General features: G+C 45.7%; 1 protein-coding gene and 1 pseudogene across 6 annotated transcripts in view; one reads left to right on the top strand and one right to left on the bottom strand.

Annotated features, from left to right (window-relative positions):
- ST3GAL3 (ST3 beta-galactoside alpha-2,3-sialyltransferase 3) overlaps positions 1-23,478 on the bottom strand; it is a 517,471-nt gene that overhangs the window by 180,120 nt on the left and 313,873 nt on the right. The window lies entirely within an intron of this gene.
- On the top strand, positions 5,286-6,158 carry LOC132566529 (ubiquitin thioesterase OTUB1-like; annotated as a pseudogene).

The following is a 23,478-nucleotide window of genomic DNA, read 5'->3' as shown; positions in this document are numbered from 1 at the left end:
AGCAGAGAGTCAGCCCAACTGCCCACGCATTTAGTCACACCTTGTCAACACCAGCCCCTCTCACAGGCACCTCACCTCTCTCTCCCATCACTGGAACCTGGCCAGCATGGCCATCCTCCCCTCCCCTCCCCTCCCCTCAGCTCCATCTCTTCCTGGCTGGACATGTGGCAAGGTGGCCCTGACTGAAGGGTCCCAGGGATGTCAGAGGAGCATCACAATGGCAGAGTCCCCCTCTTCCTTAGGGATTGGGGTCAGGGGTCAGAAACTCGGGATAATGCCTGGCCCCCCCTCAGTCACTTCCATGGATGATCCTAGAATGGCATCCACACTCTGAGACTCATCTGCGGGGGACAGGGAAGGAGTCAGGATGTCCAGGGTGTGTGGCAATGCTGTGGGTGGCAGGTGGTGGGCCACCAGCAGAGATCAGGAGGCTGTGGGACCTTTGTCACCACTCAGCACCTCAATGTTGCAGCTACCCACCATCACAGGGGGTATTACTAGCCACATGACACCCTCTGGTCCTGGCAAACCTTCCTCCTCCACCAACTTTTAAAGGATACATCAGGGCTTGGATGCACTTCCAAGCTCACCCGAAGGAGTCATTCCAATGCTTCAGGATGGACAGAGCAGAGACTCATTCCACTACCATGAACCAGAAGGCATGGCAGTATGAGGAAGCAGAGTTGCTCCTGGCTGTCAGTAGGGCTATGTTCATATACTCCACCACCACCATTTACAGCAGCACCTTCTCAGCCTTGGTCCTGGTGGTGGCCATTGGTGCTGCCAGATGTTGGCATAGCCATGCCACCCACACACTGCAGACTGCAGGAATAGGACAAGGCACTATGAGAAGTCATGAACCCCTGGTCTCATCCCATCCCACCCCCATGTTCCCACACTGGGCACCAGCCATCAGAAGGCTGTACACACAGCAGTCATCCATGGGGAGAGGTGGTAGGTACAGGGGGATCACAGCCAGTACCCTGCACTATAGTTCACCATAGTGAATGCAGCCCCTTCTTTCCAAAGACCCCAGCCAACCTTTCCTGGAAGCGCCCCTTTCTGCCTCTGCTAGGCATGCAACGTATCCATTTACTCCCAGCACTCTATGAGTGGCACAGTGATTGTGGAGAAGGCACTGTGCCAACATTACTAGGCATGCACCAGCATCCTGCACGTCTCAGACAGCATCCCTCTGAGTTGGTTCCACCCAGACAGAGCAGCCATCCAGGCTCTGTGTGAGGAACTGAAGCCAGCCCTCCAGGGCCAAGCTCCCCCCTCCCATGGCCTTCCTGTTCTTCAGAAGGTCCTATTCTCCCTTAGGGTCCTGTTCACCACATTCTTCCAGGGGGTCATGGCAGAAATCTTTGAGGCATCCCAGTCCTCAGTAAGCCACTATCTGCATAGCTTTCTGGATGCCATGCTGGTCAACTTAAGCATGTGCACCTCCTCACATAAGAGAGGGAGCTGGCACCCATATGGGCATGCTTTAAAGTATTCACAGGTCTCCCCATCATTGTGAGGACTGTGGACTGCACTCACATTGCCCTCATTGACCCCTGGGAGAAACCACAGTTTTACTAAAACCACCATCATTTCTACAGCCTGAATAAACAGGTGTCCTGTGACCACCAAGGCATTTCATGGACCTCATAGCCAAGTTTCCAGGCAGTGTCATTGATGCACAGCTTTTTGCATCATCTGGGCTCAAGTGCCTGTTGACCACCTGACCAGAGGACAAAGGATGGCTCCCAAGTCAGTAGTGTGGGAAGGGGAGGCACCCAGCTAGCAGGTGACATCCCCACCCACCAAGATGGAGGCACCACTCCTGATGAGTCTCAGTGCATCCTACCAAGGTGATCATGGCTACCCCCTACTCCCATATTCACTAACAATATATCCTGAGGATGATACACCAGACTGTGCAGTCAATGCCAAGCCCACCGCCAAACACACATGGTGATCAAGCAGGCATTTGGGCAGCCGAATATGGAGTTCTGTTGCCTCCATCTTATAGGAAGGCACCAGGCCATGAAGCCCCTGGCTGTGGCCAAGCTGTGCGACACTGAACAACATGGCCATGCACCAACAGCTACTGCCAACTTCAGAGGGAGCATGTTGGAGGGTCCCTGGGTGGGGGACTGGACATTGAGCAGTTGATGGAGGCAGTAGCGAGGCAGGTTGTCAGAGGGCACACTGAGTGGGAATGGGTATGGGAACACATCTGGCACAGGAGGTGTTGACCACCAACCTGATTTATTGTTATTAATTTTGAAATATAGTCAAGTTTTACTTTCTGATGGTTGTTACGTAGAGGGCTTCTGGCTTCTTATTGTCGGCATTATCCACTGCAGCTGCAAGCCCCTGCTCAGCCATTGTCACACCGAGCCAACTGACATGGGGGAAGACTGGAGTTGGCTGCTGGGCCCCCTTCAGCCACAGTGAAGGGCTTTTCCAGCTCCACTCTGGAGCTGTCCTGTTTTTCACATTTGTTTTGATCCCCTAAAAAGGGGATGGGACAACAGTGACTTCAGAGCTAGGAATTCCCACAATCTGTGAATGGCAAATATTTTTCATTATTAGTTCATGGATTTGCTGCCGCTGGCAAAGGGCATGTGCAGAGACAGAATCCTTTCAGAGAGTCCAGCCACTATGATTAAGGAGTTGTGGGTTGTGGAAAGAACCACATATTGTACAGATAGCTGATTCCTCCATGGTTCAGTCCTAGACACCCACCTCACACACAATGGGTGCTTCTAGCTCTGAGAGCACTGGGCCCCAGAATGAGAAAAAGGCAGCTGAGGCCTGGCCGAGCACCCACAGGAACTGCATTTATCATTATGGTCATCCCAATATGGTCACTCACACAATGGCCACAGCAATGACTTTTTTTGGCAAACAGCCCCCCTATGGAGTGCAAGCTCAGCAGCCCTTTTCCATACCCCAAAAATCAATGAGCATTGGTTTGATTGGCAAAAGACAGCCATTCAAGGTGAATGCTGCTGGCGGCCCATTTCCAGTGCTGTAGGCCAACTAAGTCAGCTCCAAGAGAACTTGATGGGGTGGAACAACCTAACTGGGCCGTGTTCCCCCATTTGGTCTTTCCTGGCATTTCCCTCCTTCAATTGAAGTATCTGCAGGTCCCACTGTTGACTTGAGCAGTCCCCTTGCTGTCTGGGCTCTGCCGCTAATAACCCAGCTGCTTTTTCTCAGGGATCTCACTGCATCCTGGAGACTCTCCATGCACTGTGTGTGCTATTGATTTGGAAGGTGACGGTTCTAGTGCATTGCCCAACCCATCCTTTGATCCGTGTGCAGAGATGTGCAAGCATTAATAGTGGGATGAGAACCATCCTCTCTGCCACTGGATTGCAGCATCAGTGTAGTGAATAAACCACTGCACCCACCTTCCAACAACTCAGGCAAACACACACAGACACAGCTGCACCCAAACAAATAACTTTATTGAGGACTATGAGAACAAAGGAGCTGAGAACTGCCAACTCTGCCACCACATAGCCTCAGAGGAATTGGGTATTATGCCCCCTAGGCAGCTTGCTAATGGGCCAGGGGACCAAGGGAGCAGCAGGCTTGATTGCAGTAGCACTTTCTGAAGTCAGGTTTCTTATGCAACCAGGGCACAGAGTGAGCTGGGGGCTTGATGGTTGGTATCGGAAGCCTCCCTGTTGGGTTTTGACCTGTGGAGAAAATGGTCCAATACAGGCAACCAGATCCCTATAGCTGCTTGCCAGGCACTGGGATGTCCCCAGAGACACCCAAAAATGTACTTTGCAGCCCATGAGGCAGATCTGTGCCACAACCATGCCCCCTAAAGCTTGTGCAAACCATTCCTCTCACCTGTGTGGCACTTGTGTCCACACCACCAGCTGATGAAGGATCCTCACTGGCATTTGCTTAAGGGAACTCTGCACCTGCAATGGAATGGGTTCAGGGATTGTGTGGTAATGCACTCCACTCAGAATAGTGGTTCTCCCCCCACCCTCCATAGTGCACTGTCTGAGGAGAGACCCTGCTAACTGCTGAGGCTTCCCATCCAGTGCACAACTGACAGTTCGGGACCCTTCCTCTTGTAGCTGTCCTGGGCTGGGACCCATACACTAATCCCCTTTGTGCACCAGGCTGATGGTGTGGGGTGTCAGGGACCTTTGGCTGGTGGGGTCAGGTGCTGGAGGCCAGGGAGGGAAAGGGGATTAGGGGAAAGCTACCTTGCTTACCTATCAGTGCATGGCTGCCCCTTTGGTTCCTGATAGAAGAGATGGGGTACCTGTAAGGCGTAAAAGCTGGGAGTGGTCAGCCACAGAGTGTGGACTTTGCTCTCCCCATCAAGTGCTTGCCCAGTTGTGCTATGTACCTTTTCTGTGATTTTTCTATGTGCCCTCTCTGGGCTTTTCCTTGATCAGACAGCGTACCATGCTGTGTGCCCTACTTCATGCTCCAGAAGCATCTGTAGGGCTGGAGGGGCATGGTTGGATACTGGGCAGAGGATGAGGTCATCACAGATGAGGATGGGGAGTCATCATGCATCATGAGCTGCTAGGGATCTTGTGGGTGTGGCAGCAGCAGTGGGAGGGGGGCTTTGTTTTTTCAGAATAATTGGTGCCAATGGGATACACTGCTATTTTTGTTGGTGTAACTTGTGCCTGTTTGGGGGGTGTTCCTGCATTGAAAGTGCTGAGGGAGCCATTTAACTGCAGCTATGCTCCCTGAAATACATGCTGGTATGCAGCCAAGGCACATACGTCCTGGTGCAACAAAGCATCAGTGTCCTGTGCCAGCATAACTGACCCTTATGCTGACGTAAGGGCTAGTCAATTTCCTGAGCTGGTTCATCCCCCACCCCACCCTTTAGGGCTGTGCTGTAAATCAAGTTGCTTTCCCTTTCAACTACACTGCAAGACTGTGACCTTTTTCTCTCTACTCCCTTTATGAAAATCGCATCAAGCTCTGCTTTCTTTGGGACTTAATTACTACAGGCTCCTTGTCTTTCCTAGTCTTCCAGGCTGCATCTTACTCCACCACCTCAATCCAAAACTGTGTCACCAAAGCCATTTGCCTCTTTGTTCCCCCCGGATACCTATACTGACTTCCTGACTGATCTTCCAGATCTGGCACAAACTACTCACCCTTACATCTAGACCCTTTATGGCCTTTGACAGTACAAATCCCTCCACTCTCATATCCAGATATATCCATGATCTTCATTATTCTAGCTCCACCAGCTTCAGCTATCAAAATATCTTCTGCTCAGTCCCAGTATGAAGATGATGGTGGAAGAGCTTCAACAGCAGCTGTAGTCTGTCAGAGGGGACACCAATGGGCTGAATTGCTTGGCCTATGATGAAGCTATAATGGCCCAGCAAAATCGAATTCAGCAGGAGATCGCTGTACCTGCTAGTTTCAGAAAAGATGGAGCTGTCAGTCCTGTACAAAGAATGCACTGACAAAGACCTTATCTATCAGCAGAAGATCAAGTATTTGCTGGAAAAGTACTAGTTCATCTGGAAGACGCCGGATGGCAACTGCTTCTAATGGGCATTTGACTTCTTCAACCTCGAAGCTCTGTTGGAGGACAGCAAGGAACTGCAGCACTTCAAAGAAGTGGCTGCCAAAAGCAAAGACATGCTGATGTCACAAGGCTTCGCAGAATTCCCCAGGGAGGATTTCACAACACATTCATGGACCCGATAGAGCAAGTGGAGAAGCAAACCACGGTCTCAGACCAGCTGGCTTCCTTCAATGACCAGAGCACCTTGGATTCCCTGGTGGTATACCTGTGACTGCTCACCTCTGGGTATCTGCAACATGAGAACAAGTTTTTGAGAACTTCATTGAGGGAGGGCACAGCATAAAGGAGTTCTGCCAGCAGGAGGTGGAGCCCATGTGCAGAGAAAGCAACCACATCCACATCATCATGCTGGCCCAGGTCCTCAGTGTCTCCACCTTGGTGGAATACATGAGTCAGGGTGAGGGCAGCACCACCAATCCCCACATCTTCCCCAAGGGTTCAGAGTCAAAAGTGTATCTACTGTACAGACCAGGATACTATGACATCCTATATAAATAGAGGCAGCATGGAAAGGGGCCTGCTTGGCCAGTGAGCCAGGCCTCCTCTTTTTCTCTGCCTTGCCCATGTCTCCCCGCCCCCTGCTAGGCAGCGTTGTCTATGGTTGTGAATGGTGATTGATCTTGCTGCCATCTCATTCACTTGGTTTATTATTATATTTCCCCCTCCTTTTGTTGTTACACTCACAAACGTCGATGTTTTATTAAAGGGGAAGCCAGTGAAAAATAAATTTTAAAAAGTCACCTGCTTCCTCAAACAATTCTGCCCTTTCTCTCTTGCTGCCCATTATGAATGGAGCTGCCTTCCAGAATACCCGTAATGTGCTATCTCTCTCAATCCATTCAAATCCCTCCACAACCCCACTTTTTCATGAGGCTTTTGGCACAATTCTTCTTCAATGAAACTATACCTAAGTACCTGTCACTGGTTACCTAGGTAAAGCCAAAGGGAGAAGCAAAATATCACTGCCAAGCTTTTCCCAAGCCCTTTCTTACACCCACATTCCACTGAGTCACTTGTAAGGAGAAAGTGGCTTCTTCTCGTGACTTGATTTTTACATAATTATTTCCTTCACTGAACACTAAACCCTACTACTAAGGTGCATTTGTCATCTAATAAGGAGGGTTACATCATGAAAGCAGAAAACTGGGCAAGGCTGATGGAAATTCCCCTATACCCTCCCTGGAACAATAGACAATTTCTGCTTGGTCATTGTCTATAGCTGGGTAATTTGCAAGTTCCAGACTGGTTTCTTTCTGCTCTCTTTGTCAAAAGCTGCCTGTGTTTTCATCCCATTGTAGAGTACCTCAAAATGCTTTTAAATGGGGGGAAGAAACATAATTTCATCAGACTGTTTTTAGTACTAATTAAGCAGTAGTTCATAAGCCTTTGTGGCTTGTAGATGTCAGGCATATTGCCAATTGCTGATAGTTGAAACCAGAGACTGGGAACAAACAGGATCAACACAAGTCTAAAAAGCAATTGTGCCCAACCCCTACAGTTAATTTTCAGACACCCCCTTCCCAATTATGTTAGTACTGTAGAAGCTAATGCAGCTGTCAGAACTACAATCTGAAAAAGCCCTTCCTCTTGTGAAGGAGTCCAAACTTCAGGGTTCCAAAGAGGCAGACATCAGACATGTTACATTATGACTGAAATGTTAAAATAAATGTTAAACCTTAGTCAAAAGGACTGAACCTGGTAATTTGGTGTCTGCACATACCTACTGTACAGAATCAAACCCTGTGGAGGCCCCTACACAATCAAAATCTTGGGGGCCCCCTCACAAATTATCTCAGAGTTGGAGTACCTGCCCCACTGCCCGTGCCCCCCACTGCAGCCTGCAGGCACCGGTGGCTAAAAAGGCAAATGCAATTTTGGGTTGTATTAACAGACTTATAATGTCCAGATCATGTGAAGTGATGGTATCGCTTTACTCTGCTCTGGTAAGACCTCACCTGGAGTATTGTGTTCAGTTTTGGGCACCACATTTTAAGAAGGATATAGACAAGCTGGAATGGGTCCAGAGGAGGGCAATGAACATGGTGAAGGGTCCGGAGACCAAGTCCTATGAGGAAAGGTTGAAGGAGCTGGGCATGTTTAGCCATTAGCCTGGAGAGGAGGTGGCTGAGAGGTGATATGATCACCATCTTCAAGCACTTGAAGGGCTATCATATAGAGGATGGTGCAGAATTGTTTTCTGTGGCCCCAGAAGTTAGAACCAGAACCAACAGGTTAAAATTAAATCAAAAGAGTTTCTGGCTCAACATTAGGAAGAACTTCCTGACAGAGCAGTTTCTCAGTAGAACTGGAGGTGGTGGACTCTCCTTCCTTGGAAATTTTTCAGCAAAAGCTGGATGGCCATCTGACTGCAATGCAGATCCTGTGAATTTATGGGGAGGTATTTGTGAATTTCCTGCATTGTGCAAGGGGTTGAACTAGATGATCTTGGGGGTCCCTTCCAACTCTATGACTTCATGGCTGGTAAAGACTGGGAGAGTTATTTTAAAATTTGCCATATGCCACATATATATGAGAATATCCTTACATTTCATGTTGAAGATGAATAGTTAGCACATCGTGTGTAACGCAGAACAGAATTCACAGAATCTGGCATGCACTAGAAAGTAAGTGTGGAAGAGGGAGCATCAACCATTTTGTGACTCTTTAACTACCCTGATTGCAACTACAAGTAGAAATAACCTTCAACAGATATGCATCCTATTTAATGGTAAGCATGCATACATATTCTATAGGAAGGATGTGCTCTAAAACTGTACTGAGCATATTGGTATGGATCACATGTGCCCTATTTCTTGTAAAAGGTGCCTCATATTCATGTGAAAGTATTCAATGAACTACAGGTATTTTCTATTTGTATTTTAAGACTACTCGCAAAACAGATTGATATCATCACCCAAAATATAGAAATGTAACCAGGGAAATTCAGAGGAAGAGGAAGATGAAGAAGAGCAAGAATGGCTGGCACCAGAGCAGCTGGTTGGCTTGCACAGATTCAGCAAAGCTAGGGATGTCAGTCTCCAGGTGAGATCTGGGGAATTTTGCAGCAGATGAAGGACTGTTCAAGAGACAATGTACTTTAGAGCCACAGTGACTTTCTATAGTATTAAGGATGGGGTGTACTAATCTCTTTCGGCTAGTTCTGGACCTGTAAAAAGATATGCCTGTGCAAATTAGAACTGAAATTTAAATAACTGTGCCATGAAAATCAACATCAAAATAATTCTAAATGTGAACTATAATTTTTAATAATTTACTGAGCATAGAGGTAGTCTTTGAAAACTCAGACTATCTGAAATCAATGCAAACTGAAGCTAAAAGTAGACATTGTTGAAAACAGTTATCTCTGGTAATGTGCAGCAACAGTTATCTCTGGTAATGTGCAGCAAAATGAATGATATAACATCTCACTTAGGTTTCCTAAAGTACGGTGTGGATACATGAATGCTTAAAAGTAAAAACAAAGAAATTACTAATATTGCAGTCTAAGACTAAAGTTTGCTATCCATAATAGTGTCAAGATATATTACACGCATACAAAAACTCAGGTGAAGCATTCATTGAGTTTTGGACAATGACCAAGTTCTCTTCAACTGAATCTTACATAGTCTTGTCAAACCAAGAAATGAATTGTTGGAACTTCCCAGAACAGAACTGAACCAGAGGAAAAACAAATGGGTCACCTAACAGCAAGCATTCTGCCCATAAGCTTGAGCACAGCAGTAGCTGCAGATAACAGACTAGAGCAGGGGTGGCCAGACTGTGGCTTGGGAGCCACATGTGGCTCTTTCACACATATTTTGTGGCTCTCAAAGCCCCCATCACTCCATCAGCCAGCTTGGAGAAGGCATTTGTCTCTTTAAATCACTTCGCCAAGCCAAGCCAGCTGGCAGCTTGGAGAATGTATTAAAGGTTAAAGCTGCTTTCTTTCCACCTCCCCATCTATTTGCTTGCCTTCCTTCCTGTTTTGTGGCTCTTAAACATCTGACATTCCTGTCTTGCAGCTCTCAGACATCTGACGTTTATTATGTGTGGCTCTTATGTTAAGCAAGCTTGGCCACCCCTGGACTAGGGAAACCAATAGTTAAAGATTTGATCCAGCACAGTTTTATCCATAAATCAGTCTCATGGTTACTTCTAGTCTTACAGATGAAATACCTAGGATGATCTCTGTTGCTCCACCGCTATGTTTCTCAACAGAGCAGGGCACCCTGGCCAGGCCCACAGCCAAAAAATTTTAGTGAGGGGGCAGGGAATAAAATTTTAGGTTGGAGGAGCCCTGGGGCCCAAAATGACATCACACACACTAAAAATAAATTAAAAAGGAGAGTGGCAGCAAGGGCAGCAAGAGCAATAGGGAGAGTGGGGTGACAGCAAAAATGGGCGGTGAGAGCAGTAGAGGCAAAAACGGGTGGCGAGGAGAGCGGGAGAGGTGGAAACGGATGGCAGGGAGAGCAGGGGAAGCGAAAATGGGTGATGGGAAGAGCGGGAGAAGCAAAAACGGGCGGTGGGGAGAGCGGGGGAAGCGAAAATGGGTGGCGTGGAGAGTGGGAGAGGTAAAAATGGGCAGCAGGGAGAGCAGGGGAAGCAAAAACAGGCAGCAGGAAGAGCAAGAGAGGTGAAAACGGGTGGCAGGGAGAGCAAGGTAAGCAAAAACGGGTGGCAGGGAGAGTGGGAGAGGCAAAAATGGGTGGCAGAGAGAGCAGGGGAAGTGAAAACAGGTGGCGGTAAAAGCGAGAGAGGTGAAAATGGGTGGCAGGGAGAGCAGGGGAATTGAAAACGGATGGCAGGGAGAGCGGAGGAAGCAAAAATGGGTGGTGTGGATAGCAGGAGAGGCTAAAATGGGCAGCAGGAAAAGCAGGAGAAGCTGCCTCTTTCACCTGGGGGGAGGGAAGTTGGCCCGGGGCCCCCAAAGACGTGAGGCCCATAGGTTGGTGCCTAGTTTGCCTTATGGTTAATCTGGCTCTGCCGGTACATCTAATCTGCTATGTGCAACAACTCTTTAATCTGGGTAGATGGAAGGTCAATGCAAGTTGCAGTCTGGGATGACTGCAAGACTAGGATAGCTTTTGGAGTCAGCGGAGTAGACTCCTGGTATTGGTGTGGGTGAGATATTACCTGAATTTCTCAAAGCTCTAGTTAAGCATGAGAAGCCTGTTCAGACATGATCTGAGTCCCAAAGAGAAAAAAAAACTACATGAAGCCTTTATAAAGAGGTTGTATTTGGAGTCTGTGTGTAGGTGGAGTGGATTATGATACACTGAATATATCTTGTTCTCTTTTTCCCCAGAGCAAGTGAAAGAAAGAGATTTATTAAAAACAGAAAGTCTGCCCCAATGAATTGAACAAAACAGACAACAGATCCCAGCAAAAGAAATGTAAATCAACAATAAGGCGTGCAGAAAGAGATTTTGAGAAGTAGGTTGCTAAACACATCAAGGAAAACAATAAACATTTCTTTAAACAAATCCAGAGCAGAAAATCAACCAGAGAAGCAGTTGGGTCTTTCGATGACAAAGGAATAAAAGGATTGCTAAAGGAAGATGGGGAGATGGCAGAGAAGCTTGGTTAATTTTTTGCTACTGTATTCACTGTGGAAAGTGTGGCGCATGTACCTATGTCACAATACTATTTTCAGGAAGGTAGTCTAAGTCTTCAGGTCCTAAGGGCATACATGCAAGAGAACTCAAATGTGAGACAGTTAATCTACCAACATGTATATGTAACCTATCACTAGATTTAGTCACTGTACCAGAAGACTAAAGAGCAGGAAATATTACACTGATTTTTTTAAAAGGGGCCCCGAAAGGAAGCAGGACATTTCAATCTAGTTGGCCTGACATCTGTCCCAGGCAAATTAGGAGAAACTGTAATCACATAATTAGTAGGCACACAGAGGAACAAAGTGTGCTGAGGGAAAATCAGCATGGCTTTTGCAAAGGAAAGACTTGCTTCACCAACCTTTTGGTGTTCTTTGAGAAAGTGCACAAGCATGTAGACAGCGGTGACATGGTGCACATTATATACTTGGATTTTCAAAAAGCTTTTTGACAAGGTACCTCACCAAAGGCTCCAGTGTAAATTTAGAAGTTATTAGATAAGAAGACAGGTTCTCTTATGGAATAAAAAATGGTTCAATGACAGGAAGCAAAGAATAGGAATAAATGGAGTCCCACAAAGATCAGTATTGGGGCTGGTACTACTTAATTTGTTCATAAATAATCTGGAACTAGGTTGCCAAATCTGCAGATTACACAAAATGGATGAGTGGACAACAACGTAGCAGATGAAGTTGATTGTTGGTAAGTGTAAAGTGATGCACATATGAACAAAAAAAATCCCAGCTTCAAGTATAAGCAAATGGGGTCTGAACCTGCTGAGACGGGAAATAGACCTTGGGGTCATAGTGGATAGCTCAATGAAAGCATCAACCCAGCATGCTGTAGCTGTGAAAAAGGCAAACTCTATGTTAGGGATTACTAGGAAAGGGACTGAAGATAAAATGGTAATTATTATAATGCTCCCACTACTTGTTGTCTACTCAAAATTCTTCCTTTTTGAAGTTACTTAAAAAAAAGAGTTCTATTGCATGTGTGTGTGTAATGTGTCGTTAACCTCTGGAATAGTAAAATCTGTCTTAAACTTTCTTCAATCCACTTTAAACAGCTACAGCTCAATGACTAGGCTGATTCATACCTGTGTATCATGCAGATTTTGCAGGTCCAATCATTTTAAGGCAATTTAGTGGTAAATGCAGACAAAGCATAAATTCTAGGCTGCTCCTGGGAATCAATACTGCCAAGTAACAAATGGTTAGTACAACCTGTGTGCAAAAAACAAAACCAGAATGGTTGGTGGATCAGCAAGAAAGGGAAAGGGCAGATTTTGCACATCATACTCCAGGAGCCAGTAAGTGAAAAAGTACAAAGAACAATTAATGGGAATAGATACCTGCCCAGAAGTTTAAAGGATCCAGGAGAAAGCAATTAACCTTTGGCACAATTGAAAAGAGGCCTGAAATTGAGATAGAAAAAGCAGAAACACAGACCCTGCAATACTGTAGTTCACCAGGTGTCTTGGTTCTCCCCATCCAGATAGAAATGTGGTTATTCATTCTCTAACAGTGTTGCACAAGGAACAGGTAGGGTTAATGATGATGACAAATGGGAAATCTTTCTCTCCGAAAATAGCTTGGTTAGGTCTGAATTAAGCATTCCCACAGAGCTATTCAAAATGCACAGGGTCACATATCCTCCTGAGAAGTACAGAGAGAAGACTAGGAAGAATGATTCCATTGTCAAAATTAATGAAAAGGCATGTAACTAAGGATTTTTAGTCAAAAGCAGACAAATTTGTGAGACATGGGTAGAGATTTGCAAGCATGGTGCACTGTTCAGTTCAGAGATCAGTTCACCTGGAAGAAATGGCTGCGTTGGAAGGGGGACCATATGGCGTTATATCCCATTGAAGTCTCTTCCCTCTCAAACCCTACCCTTCTTCGGCTCCACTTCCCAAATTTCCAGATATTTTCCAACCTGGAGCTGGCAACTCTAGTCATATGTCTTAAAGTCTACCCAAACATGATCTGGGACAAAAGTGGTTTTACAAGTTCCCAGATGTGTATCCAACAAATTCGTAAGGCTGGAGGCAGGTATTATTAAGGCTGAAGAAAGAGCATGTGTTCTCTCCATCTACATGTGGCTAAAAGGTCACTACAACCCCCAAGGTCTGCTCTCTCAGATGTCCAGAAACAATTTTCAATCTAGCTGGCTCAGGCCTGTTCATAGCTATATTGTCAGAAACAGCTTAGCGCCTGAGGTACTTTTATCCTGTGGAACTGACCATGCAAAACAGCTAGTTAAACAAAGAGTGGAGGATATTAAACGCCAATCTGACATCTCCCAAGTATCCAGATCTGGCTTGTTTTAAATGACAAATATGCTGTTGAGCCAGCAGTGTACTTGGCTTCTTTGGAAGTAAATTACTTTAGAAGGGCATTCTCTTTGCCAAGGAGTCTTACACTTCCTTCTGCAGTTCTTGAAAGAAGGTATAAGAAAAACCTCTACTTAGAAAGGCTATGCTCATGTGACTTGGTTGATTCATACCTGTGTATCATGCAGATTTTGCAGGTCTAATCATTTTAAGGCACTGAGTGGAGGTGGAGTCTCTGAAGCACATATTTTTCAGTTGCACATGGTTAATATGCCATGGTCAGAGATTATTACTCCCTTGTTGGACAAGATCCCCAGCCTCACAAGTAAAGCCATGCTAGGCTACCTCCTATCGCACATAAACCCTAAAATCACCTATCAAGTTGCCAGGTTCTGTGTGTTGATTATGAGGCTGCAGAAGATGTACATTAACCAGGTTTAAATACTGGACTTGAATAATTGGTATATTTCATATCTCTCCTCTCTGCTTGTATATAAGAATGCATACTTTTCAACTTTTAATTTTTAACTTTTGTTCTGTATTTTTTCCTCTGTACATGGATGGTCTAATGACTGTAATAAATATGACTGACTGACAGACTGATCTGGGACAGAACAAGGTCTCAAGGCTGTACTGCAGAACTTACTGCTGAGCATCCAAAAGCAGAATTTTTAATTAGAAAGGTAGAAAATTACATGTAAAGGAATTAACAATAACCCCAAAGTAGAAACATAATATCACCATGCAGCCTATACAAATATCCATACTAATTTTGTTTTTCAAATCCAATCTACTACTAGTTTCCTTACAAGTTCCAGAGGAAAGTTTCAATAAAGAGAGACCATTGCTGAGCAGAATTATTCTGACCTAGTGTCTTCTTTAATGGTTTATGTTTTAACATATACATTTTATCAATAAGCATAAAAAATAGTTTCCCATACCACATTTCTACTTTGGCCAGGATAGGCTGTTTCAGTTTTGAGGTAATATTATTCTAGCTGACACCAGCAGGCGTAGCACCAGATACCACAGTAACCATGGTAATTTTATACCTGTAATATCTTATATCCCTTTCTGTAGATTACTCCAAAACTCTTTAATGATGTCACAATTGTACCACATCTGACATCTGACATCTCCAACATATATTAGATACATTTACAGAGATTTTTGATAGCCTGTAACACCACCTATACATCACTTTTAGACTATTTTCCAGTAATTTTCTTAAGAGGTGGAAACTGAATCACAGATCATCTATGTTTGATATAGTTCACCTGATGCTCAACATTGATCAGATTGTTCTCTGCGAAATCTTCAGTGTTTGGCAATATCCCCCCCTTAACAGTGAAAATTATGCAGATAATTGGCATGGTAAGACACTTAGATCTTTTTTTATAAGAGAAACTCACAGATCAAGAAGAAAATTATCAATGTATGTATGGTGGGGGTAGGTCTCCCCATAGCTCCCTAGATAAATCATAATAGATCCCATGGACACTGTCTGCAGTCCCAATGCATACAGAATTTATTATCTACTGTATTTGTTCCTTCATGACCAACTGGCTACTACATTACATCTACAGGAGATGGCTGGAGATCTCCTGGGATTACAACTGATCTCCAAGTGATAGATATGAGTTCACCTGGAGAAAATGACCACTTTGGAAGATGGATTCTATGGCATTATATCCCACTGAAGTGTTCCTACCCTCCCTAAACCTTGCCCTCCTCTGGCTCCATTCCCAAAATCTCCAGGTATTTCCCAACCTGGAGCTGGCAACCCTACTCAGGGCAGGAATCTCTTCCAGTTCTAGCTATTGTCAAGGCCTTTAGTGTACTTGAAGAATTTATTATTATTTGTATTATTTTCAGCAAGAGGACCCACAAAATCTGATTTTGCATGCCACCACCATTTATTCCTTTTTCTGTGCTGTTTCTTATTTTTCTCATTTGGAAAAGGCTTCCAGTTTTTAAAGGAAGCATTCTTACCTTTTATGTATTCCTTAACTTTGTTAAGTTAAGAGTACACGAAAGCTTACATTCTAAATAAAACTTAGTTGGTCTTAAAAGTGTACTTGTCTACTGCTCTGTTCAGACCAACACGGATTTCACTTTGTTAGTTAGCCATGTTGGCATCCTCTTGATATCTCTCCTAATCTGCAGCATACATTATAGATATAATAAACTTCTAAGCATCTTAAAAAGATTAGGTCCTCTTTTTTCTCCCAAAATATCAATAAAGTTGACGGGTAATATATACATGGCAAATATAAGAAAGTACTTCTTCACATAACACATAATTATCTTATGGTACTGCCATAGGATGCAGTGGTGATCATTAGCACAGGTGGCTTTAAATAGGGATTACACAAACTATTGGAGGACATATCCATCATTGGCTATTTGTAATGAGGATTAAATAGAATCTTTGTATTTGTGTGCACTATATCACTGAATAGTAGTTGGTGGGACCTGTGCACCTGTTTGTGGACCTTCTGAGACATCTGGTCCAACACTGTGGAACAAGGAATGCTGGATTGTGTGGATTATTGGTGTAAACTATCAGAACTCTTCTCATGGTATACAATCTGGTTAATGCACATACCTTTAGAGGGTTTATGCACACACCTGCAGAAGGTCCTTAGGAAACCTTCAATCTGAAAATAGTCTACAGAGCACATTCTTCATGGAAATGTTTCATCCACAGATATCAGTTTCATTAACACAGAAGACAAAGGTGAGCACTGAACTGGGTGCATCAACAGTGTATTATGTCAGGTGTTCCGACTTGCATTTTGTGTGCATTTAATAGTACCCTCAACTACTTGTGCATTCCTGTGGCTGGTTTCGGGAAATTCCTGATTTGTTTACACAAATGCACATTGTGAATCTGTGGAACAAAAATAACAAACTTATGAAATTTCAAACTTTGTTTAATGTGTGAGTTTGCTATGCTAAGCCAAGGAAGTAACACCAAATGCCATTATGTGTGAAGCTACTGGAACAACTTGGCAGCTTAACTTGTTGGAGTGTATTTACACATGCAAAGGCAAACTGAACAGTTTACAGATTTGATTATTAGATTTAGCTTTGTTATACTAGTGGACAGAAGACTAACTTCACTCACTTCATTCATTCATTCATTAGTCTTATATCCCGTCCTCCCTGACGAGGTAGGCTCAGGGCTGCTCAGTTATAAGAGTACAACTAGTAGGACCATTGCGAGGACAGGAAAGTGAAATTGTAACAGGTGATGAAGAAAGGGCAGAGCTGCTCAGTTCCTACTTTTCCTCAGTCTTCTCTTGTGAGGGAAACAGTACTCAACATGGCAAAAACAGAACATATGATGAGGGAAGGGAGTTGCAGCCTAGGATCAGCATAGGGGTAATACATAAACACCTAGTTTTTAAAAATGAAACTAAGTTCTTGGGGCCAGGTGAATTACATCCAAGAATACTAAAAGAACTTGCGGACGTAATTTCTGAGCCTCTGTCCATTATTTTTGAGAATTCTTGGAGAACAGGTGAGGTGCCTGAAGTCTGGAGGTGGGCAAATATTGTTCCCATTTTCAAGAGCGGAAAAAGGAGGATCCAGGTAACTACTGACCCATCAGCCTGGTGTCTATACCTGGAAAACTTTTAGAACAAATCATCAAACAATCAGTCCTGGAACATTTAGAAAAGATGGCTGTGATTACTAAGAGCCAACATGGGTTTCTCATGAACAAGTCATGTCAGACTAACCTTATCTCCTTTTTTGGAGAAAGTTACTACCCTACTGGATCTGTAGACATTCTGGAATTCTGTAGACATTATTTATTGATTTCAGTAAGGCCTCTGATAAGGTTCCACATACTATTCTTGTTGGTAAAATGGGTTTTGGTTCTTGTTAATGTTATGTGGATCACACCAAAAGGGTGCTTGTGAATGGTTCCTCATCCTCTTGGAGAGGAGTGAGGAAAAGCTGAAGGAGCTTGATATATTTAGCCTGGAGAGGAGGCAGCTGAGAGGTGATATGAACACTGTCTTCAAGTGCTTAAGGGCTGTCATATAGAGCAGGGGTGGCCAACGGTAGCTCTCCAGATGTTTTTTGCCTACAACTCCCATCAGCCCCAGCCATTGGCCATGCTTGCTGGGACTGATGGGAGTTGTAGGCAAAAAACAACTGAGAATTAACATTGGCCACCCCTGATATAGAGGATGATGCAGAATTGTTTTCTGTTGCCCCAGAAGGTCAGACTAGAACCAACGGGTTGAAATTAAATCAGAAGTGTTTCCAGATAAACATTAGGAAGAACTTCCTGACAGTTACAATGGTTCCTCAGTGGAACAGGATTCCTTGGGAGGTGGTGGGCTCTCCTTCGTTGAAGGTTTTTAAAAAGAGGCAAGATGGCCATATGACAGCAATGCTGATTCTGTGAATTAGGCAGATCATAAGAAGGAGGGCAGGAAGAATTGCATCAGTGCTTAGTTCCTGAAGCCCTTTCTTACATGCCCAAGGAAATGCTGATTGACACTTCGGGATCAGTCAGCAATTTTTCTCCAGGCCAATTTGGCCTGGGATCCTGGAGGTTTTTGCCATCTTCTGGGCATGAAGCAGGTGTCACTGGGGATGCATGTGTGTGTGGGGGAGGAATATGTGAATTTTCCACATTGTGCAGGGGTTGGACTAGATGACCCTGGAGGTCCCTTCCAATTTGATTATTCTATGATTCTAACTGAGAATTAAATGCAAAACAATGCAACAGATAAGACTAGAACTATGCCACTTTAAAGAAAAGAGAAATTACAAGAAAGAAGTTGTCTGAAGATTAGTTTCACAACAACAAGAGCTGTACTACACAGCTGAAAAACAAAAATGTATTTTTAAAGGAACCACATAAATCCTGATTAATATATGCCTGGAAATCAGGGTGGCCAGACCGTCCCGGTCTCCCGGGACTTTCCCGGTTCGGGCCACCAATTCCCGGCTCCCGGGCTGGCTATACCGGTACCATTAGAAGTCCTGGTATAGCCAGCCGGGAGCCGGGGCCGTGCGCGCAGGCGGGGAAGGCGGGGAGTGAGGGAGCCAGCATCCCTGCGCGTGCGCACGCGCAGGGACGCTGGCTCCCTCACTCCCCACCTTCCCCGCCCGCGCGCGGGGCCCGGCGGCAGTGGCGGAGGCCGGGGAGGCCGCCGCGGGTCCCTGGAAGGCCTCCAGAGGCCCGCGGAGGCCGCAGAGAGGCCGGCGCGGGTCCCTGGAGGCCCTCCAGAGGCCAGCAGAGGCCGCGGAGAGGCCGGCGCTGGTCCCTGGAGGGCCTCCAGAGGCCAGCGGAGGCCGCGGAGAGGCCGGCGCTGGTCCCTGGAGGCCCTCCAGAGACCAGTACCGGCCTCTCCGCCACCTCCCCGGCCGCCGCAGCCGCCGCCAGCCCCGCCAGCAGCACCAGCCGCCCGGAACAAGGTAAGCCAGGGGGGGGCCGAAAGCGGGGGGGCAGCTGGCGGGAAGGGGCGGCCGGCCTTCCTTCCTTCCTTCCCTCCTTCCTCCCTCCTTCCTTCCTTCCTTTCTTCCTTCCTTCCCTCCTCCCTTCCTTCCCTTCCCTTCCCTTCCCTCCTTCCTTCCTTCCCTCCTTCCTTCCTTCCCTCCTCCCTTCCCTCCCTCCCTCCTTCCTCCCTCCCTCCTTCCTTTCTTCCTTCCTTCCTTCCTTCCCTCCCTCCTCCCTCCCTCCCTTCCTTCCTTCCTTCCTTCCTTCCTTCCTTCCTTCCTTCCTTCCTTCCTTCCTTCCTTCCCTCCTTCCTTCCCTCCTCCCTCCCTCCTTCCTTCCTTCCTTCCTTCCTTCCTTCCTTCCTTCCTTCCCTCTCTCCCTCCTCCCTTCCTTCCTTCCTTTCTTCCTTCCCTCCCTCCCTCCTCCCACCTCCCTCCCTCCCTCCCTCCCTCTGGCCACCCCTGGAGTAGACAATACTGACTTTGGTGGACCCAAGCACTGATTCAGTGTAAGGGAGCTTTGTGTTTGTGACTGGACTAGACAATACTGACTTTCGTGGACCCAAGCACTGATTCAGTGTAAGGGAGCTTTGTGTTTGTGACTGGACTAGACAATACTGACTTTGGTGGACCCAAGCACTGATTCAGTGTAAGGGAGCTTTGTGTTTGTGACTGGACTAGACAATACTGACTTTCGTGGACCCAAGCACTGATTCAGTGTAAGGGAGCTTTGTGTTTGTGACTGGACTAGACAATACTGACTTTCGTGGACCCAAGCACTAATTCAGTGTAAGGGAGCTTTGTGTTTGTGACTGGACTAGACAATACTGACTTTCGTGGACCCAAGCACTGATTCAGTGTAAGGGAGCTTTGTGTTTGTGACTGGACTAGACAATACTGACTTTCGTGGACCCAAGCACTGATTCAGTGTAAGGGAGCTTTGTGTTTGTGACTGGACTAGACAATACTGACTTTCATGGACCCAAGCACTGATTCAGTGTAAGGGAGCTTTGTGTTTGTGTCTTCTGGTGCAATTTTGTTCTCAGATCCTGTATTTACTTCATCAGTACATGGGATAAGGCACTTTCTCAACTGTGCTGCATAATGCAGCCTATTTATTTTGTCCTGTTTGCTCTGTTGGCTCTATCTGCGCCACCTTCATCACTTTCGGGGTGTGGATCCCCCAGTGGGGTGGTCTCCCGACTCCCTCCGCCAGCTGTTTCTGATAGCCCTGCGCCCCCTCTTTCATTTGATATGTGTCCCGTGCGGGTGCCACCCTCCTGCCGGGAGATGCCGCAAAATGAGCCCCCTTAAGGCTTATGGCGGCAGGGCTCGGGGGAAGCGAGCTAGACTGCTGTTCTTTTGAGGGGTTATAGAGTGTTTCGAGCCCGTCCCTGTGGCATTGGTCCCATCGTTGTGGGGCCCAGGGGGCCGGCGCAGCGGCACGCTGAAGCAGCCTGTCGGTCACTTCCGGGTTCCTGTCCTGCATCTCGACCTGTGTTATTAGTGACAGGCTGCTTCGACGTGCCGCTGCGCCGGCCCCCTGGGCCCCACAACGATGGGACTGATGCCACAGGGACGGGCTCGAAACACTCTATAACCCCTCAAAAGAACAGCAGTCTAGCTCGCTTCCCCCGAGCCCTGCCGCCATAAGCCTCAAGGGGGCTCATTTTGCGGCATCTCCTGGCAGGAGGGTGGCACCCGCACGGGACACATATCAAATGAAAGAGGGGGAGCAGGGCTATCAGAAACAGCTGGCGGAGGGAGTCGGGAGACCATCCCACTGGGGGATCCACACCCCGAAAGTGATGAAGGTGGCGCAGATAGAGCCATCAGAGCAAACAGGACAAAATAAATAGGCTGCATTATGCAGCACAGTCTCACTGGAATCTCACTGGAATCTGACTGGCTTCTCAGCGTGGAACCCGTTCTCTCTAGTCTTCTCACTTTGAAAAAAGTAAAAAAAGAGTTTTATTTAACTTTATTTCCCCCTTTCCCTCTCTATAAATAATCTTGGTGTTTCCGGCGGTGATATTTGGGGGATTTTTGGGGACGTCACAGGAAGTGCTGTGAAGTCACTTCCTGTTTCCGGCAGTGGCATTTGGGGGAAATGATGTCATTTGGGGGAAATGATGTCACAGGAAGTGATGTCACTTCCTGCTTCCGGCAGGTGGCGCGGGGGAAATGATGTCACAGGAAGTGATGTCACTTCCTGTTTCCGGCGGTGGCACGTCGCCGGAAGTGCCGTCACTTCCTGTTTCCGGCGACGCGCGCACACCCCTACCTTCCCCCTCCCAAAGGTGTCCCTGGCTGGCCTTCAGACATTATGGCCACCCTACTGGAAAGACAACTATCTGTGTGCAGAAAAGCTCCAGTATGGAGGCTCTGTGAAGGGTTACAATTAATGTTGCCAGGTCTGTGTTGGAAAATACCTGGAAACTTTGAGGGGTGGATCTAGCAGAGGGGAGGGGAGGGGCCTCAGCATGGTGCAATCCCATAGAGTCCACCCTTCAAAGCAGCTATTTCCTCCAGGGGAGCTGATCTCTGCCAGCTGGAGATCAGTTGTAAAAGTAGGAAAACTCAAAGCAACCCTGGTTACAGTACCAATTCTATAGGTTCTCAATACCAATTCTATAGGTTCAAGCTTAAGGTAACTTTTCATAGAAGTATTTTGACTAACTTTCTAAAGAAGTTTATTATATTTTTATTTGCTCTAGACATCAACAATCAATGTATACAGCAATTTTAACTATATAAAATTGAAGGATTCTGTTTTCCTTAAATTCCATTTAATGGCTAATATTATGTCATAGTCCACAGAGCTGGGAGCAGCCTGTGAAACTGATGTATATACATCTGCCTACTGAAGAGACTAGTCAGTACTGTTAGGTCTGATTCTTAAATCCACACTACCCAACTGGTGATTCATGCAACACAGAGATGCATAGGCTCAGATGTGGAAGTAAATACCTACCAGAACTGTTCCATGTGCACCAATCTTTTGCTCACATAATTTCTACGCTTGTGGTAGATGTTAAGTGCCTTGAAGTCACTTCCAATTTATGGCAACCCTATGAGTTAATGACTCCAAAATATCCTATCTTTAACTGTCTTGCTCATGGTTTGCATGAATGACCTATCTCTTCTTTGATTCTTCTTTTTCTCCAGCCATCAACTTTTCTAAGTTTTATTATCTTTTCCAGTGAGTTGTCTTCTCATAATGTGACCAAAGTACAATAGCTTCAGTTCAGTCATTTTAGCTTCTAGGAAGAGTTCAGGCTATATTTGATCTACAACCCACATATTTGTCTATTTGGTGGTCCATGATATCTGTAAAACTCTCATCCAACCTCATATTTCAAACAACTTGCTATAGCTCCCTATGTGTTGAAGTCTGGGATTTTTGCAGATTATTTTTGCAGATTATCCTTGCTGCACAAAAGCAAGAACTACATTTTCCTAACACTTTTACAATTAACCACAAGCCAAGTTCAATACTGACTGACCATCTGGCTTTAGAGAAATTAATTTCCAAATCCTAACTACACTGCTTGGAAGAAATCCCACTGAAATAAAATAATGTGCTTATTAATCATTTAAGAAAAAGCGACTTGGAAGATAGCAAGATGATTCTGAACACAAAAATAGCCCAAGCAGAGAAAGTGGAGAGTGTGGGCAGACATATGTCCCGCTTAAAATTTCACAGTCCTCCAAGGATTCTTTTGATTAAAAAAGGAGGTGGGGGAAGCTATGCACACGAGCATGTTTAGCTAGTTTGAATTCTACTTTATTCAACTGTTTTCATGGTTTGTGGATTTCACTAGTAACTAGGGTTGCCAGATCCAAAATAGAAAATAATGGGGACTTTGGGGGTGGAGCCATGAGACTTTGGAGGTGGAGCTAGGAGTGAGGTTGTGACAAGCATGATTGAACTCCAAAGGGAGTTCTAGCCATTATATTTAAAGAGACCACATGTCTTTTAAATGCCTTCACTCCATTTGGAAATAATGGAGGATGGGGGCACCTTCTTTTGGGGCTCATAGAATTGGACCCCCGGTCAAAACTTTTTGAAACTTGGGGTGTTTTTTGAGGAGAGGCACCAGATGCTTTGCTGAAAATTGATGACTCTGCCTCAAAAACAGCCCCCCAGAGCCCCAGATACTGATGGATTGATTCTCCATTATACCCTATGAGGACCCATGTTCTGATAATCCTGAAGTGGGGGAGGGCCTCCAAACTAGGAGATTCCCTGCCCCCAACTGGCAGGGAATGTACCCATCTTGTGTAGAATGTTATCTCCTAGGAAGCATAGCTGGGCTCACTCTTTCAAGTTTACAGCAATAATTAATCACTCACTCACTCACTCATTTTTGAAGTTGCTGGTAAAACAAATTTTAATTACAGTATTTATGCTGCTTTTTATAAATTATTATAAGTTACATTTTGTATTTTCCGGTTTTCAAAAACTTTTATTAGTT

The sequence above is a fragment of the Heteronotia binoei genome, chromosome 2 (assembly GCF_032191835.1).
Source record: "Heteronotia binoei isolate CCM8104 ecotype False Entrance Well chromosome 2, APGP_CSIRO_Hbin_v1, whole genome shotgun sequence".
Classification (NCBI taxonomy): domain Eukaryota; kingdom Metazoa; phylum Chordata; class Lepidosauria; order Squamata; family Gekkonidae; genus Heteronotia; species Heteronotia binoei.
This window is presented reverse-complemented; position numbering and strand designations above follow the sequence as displayed.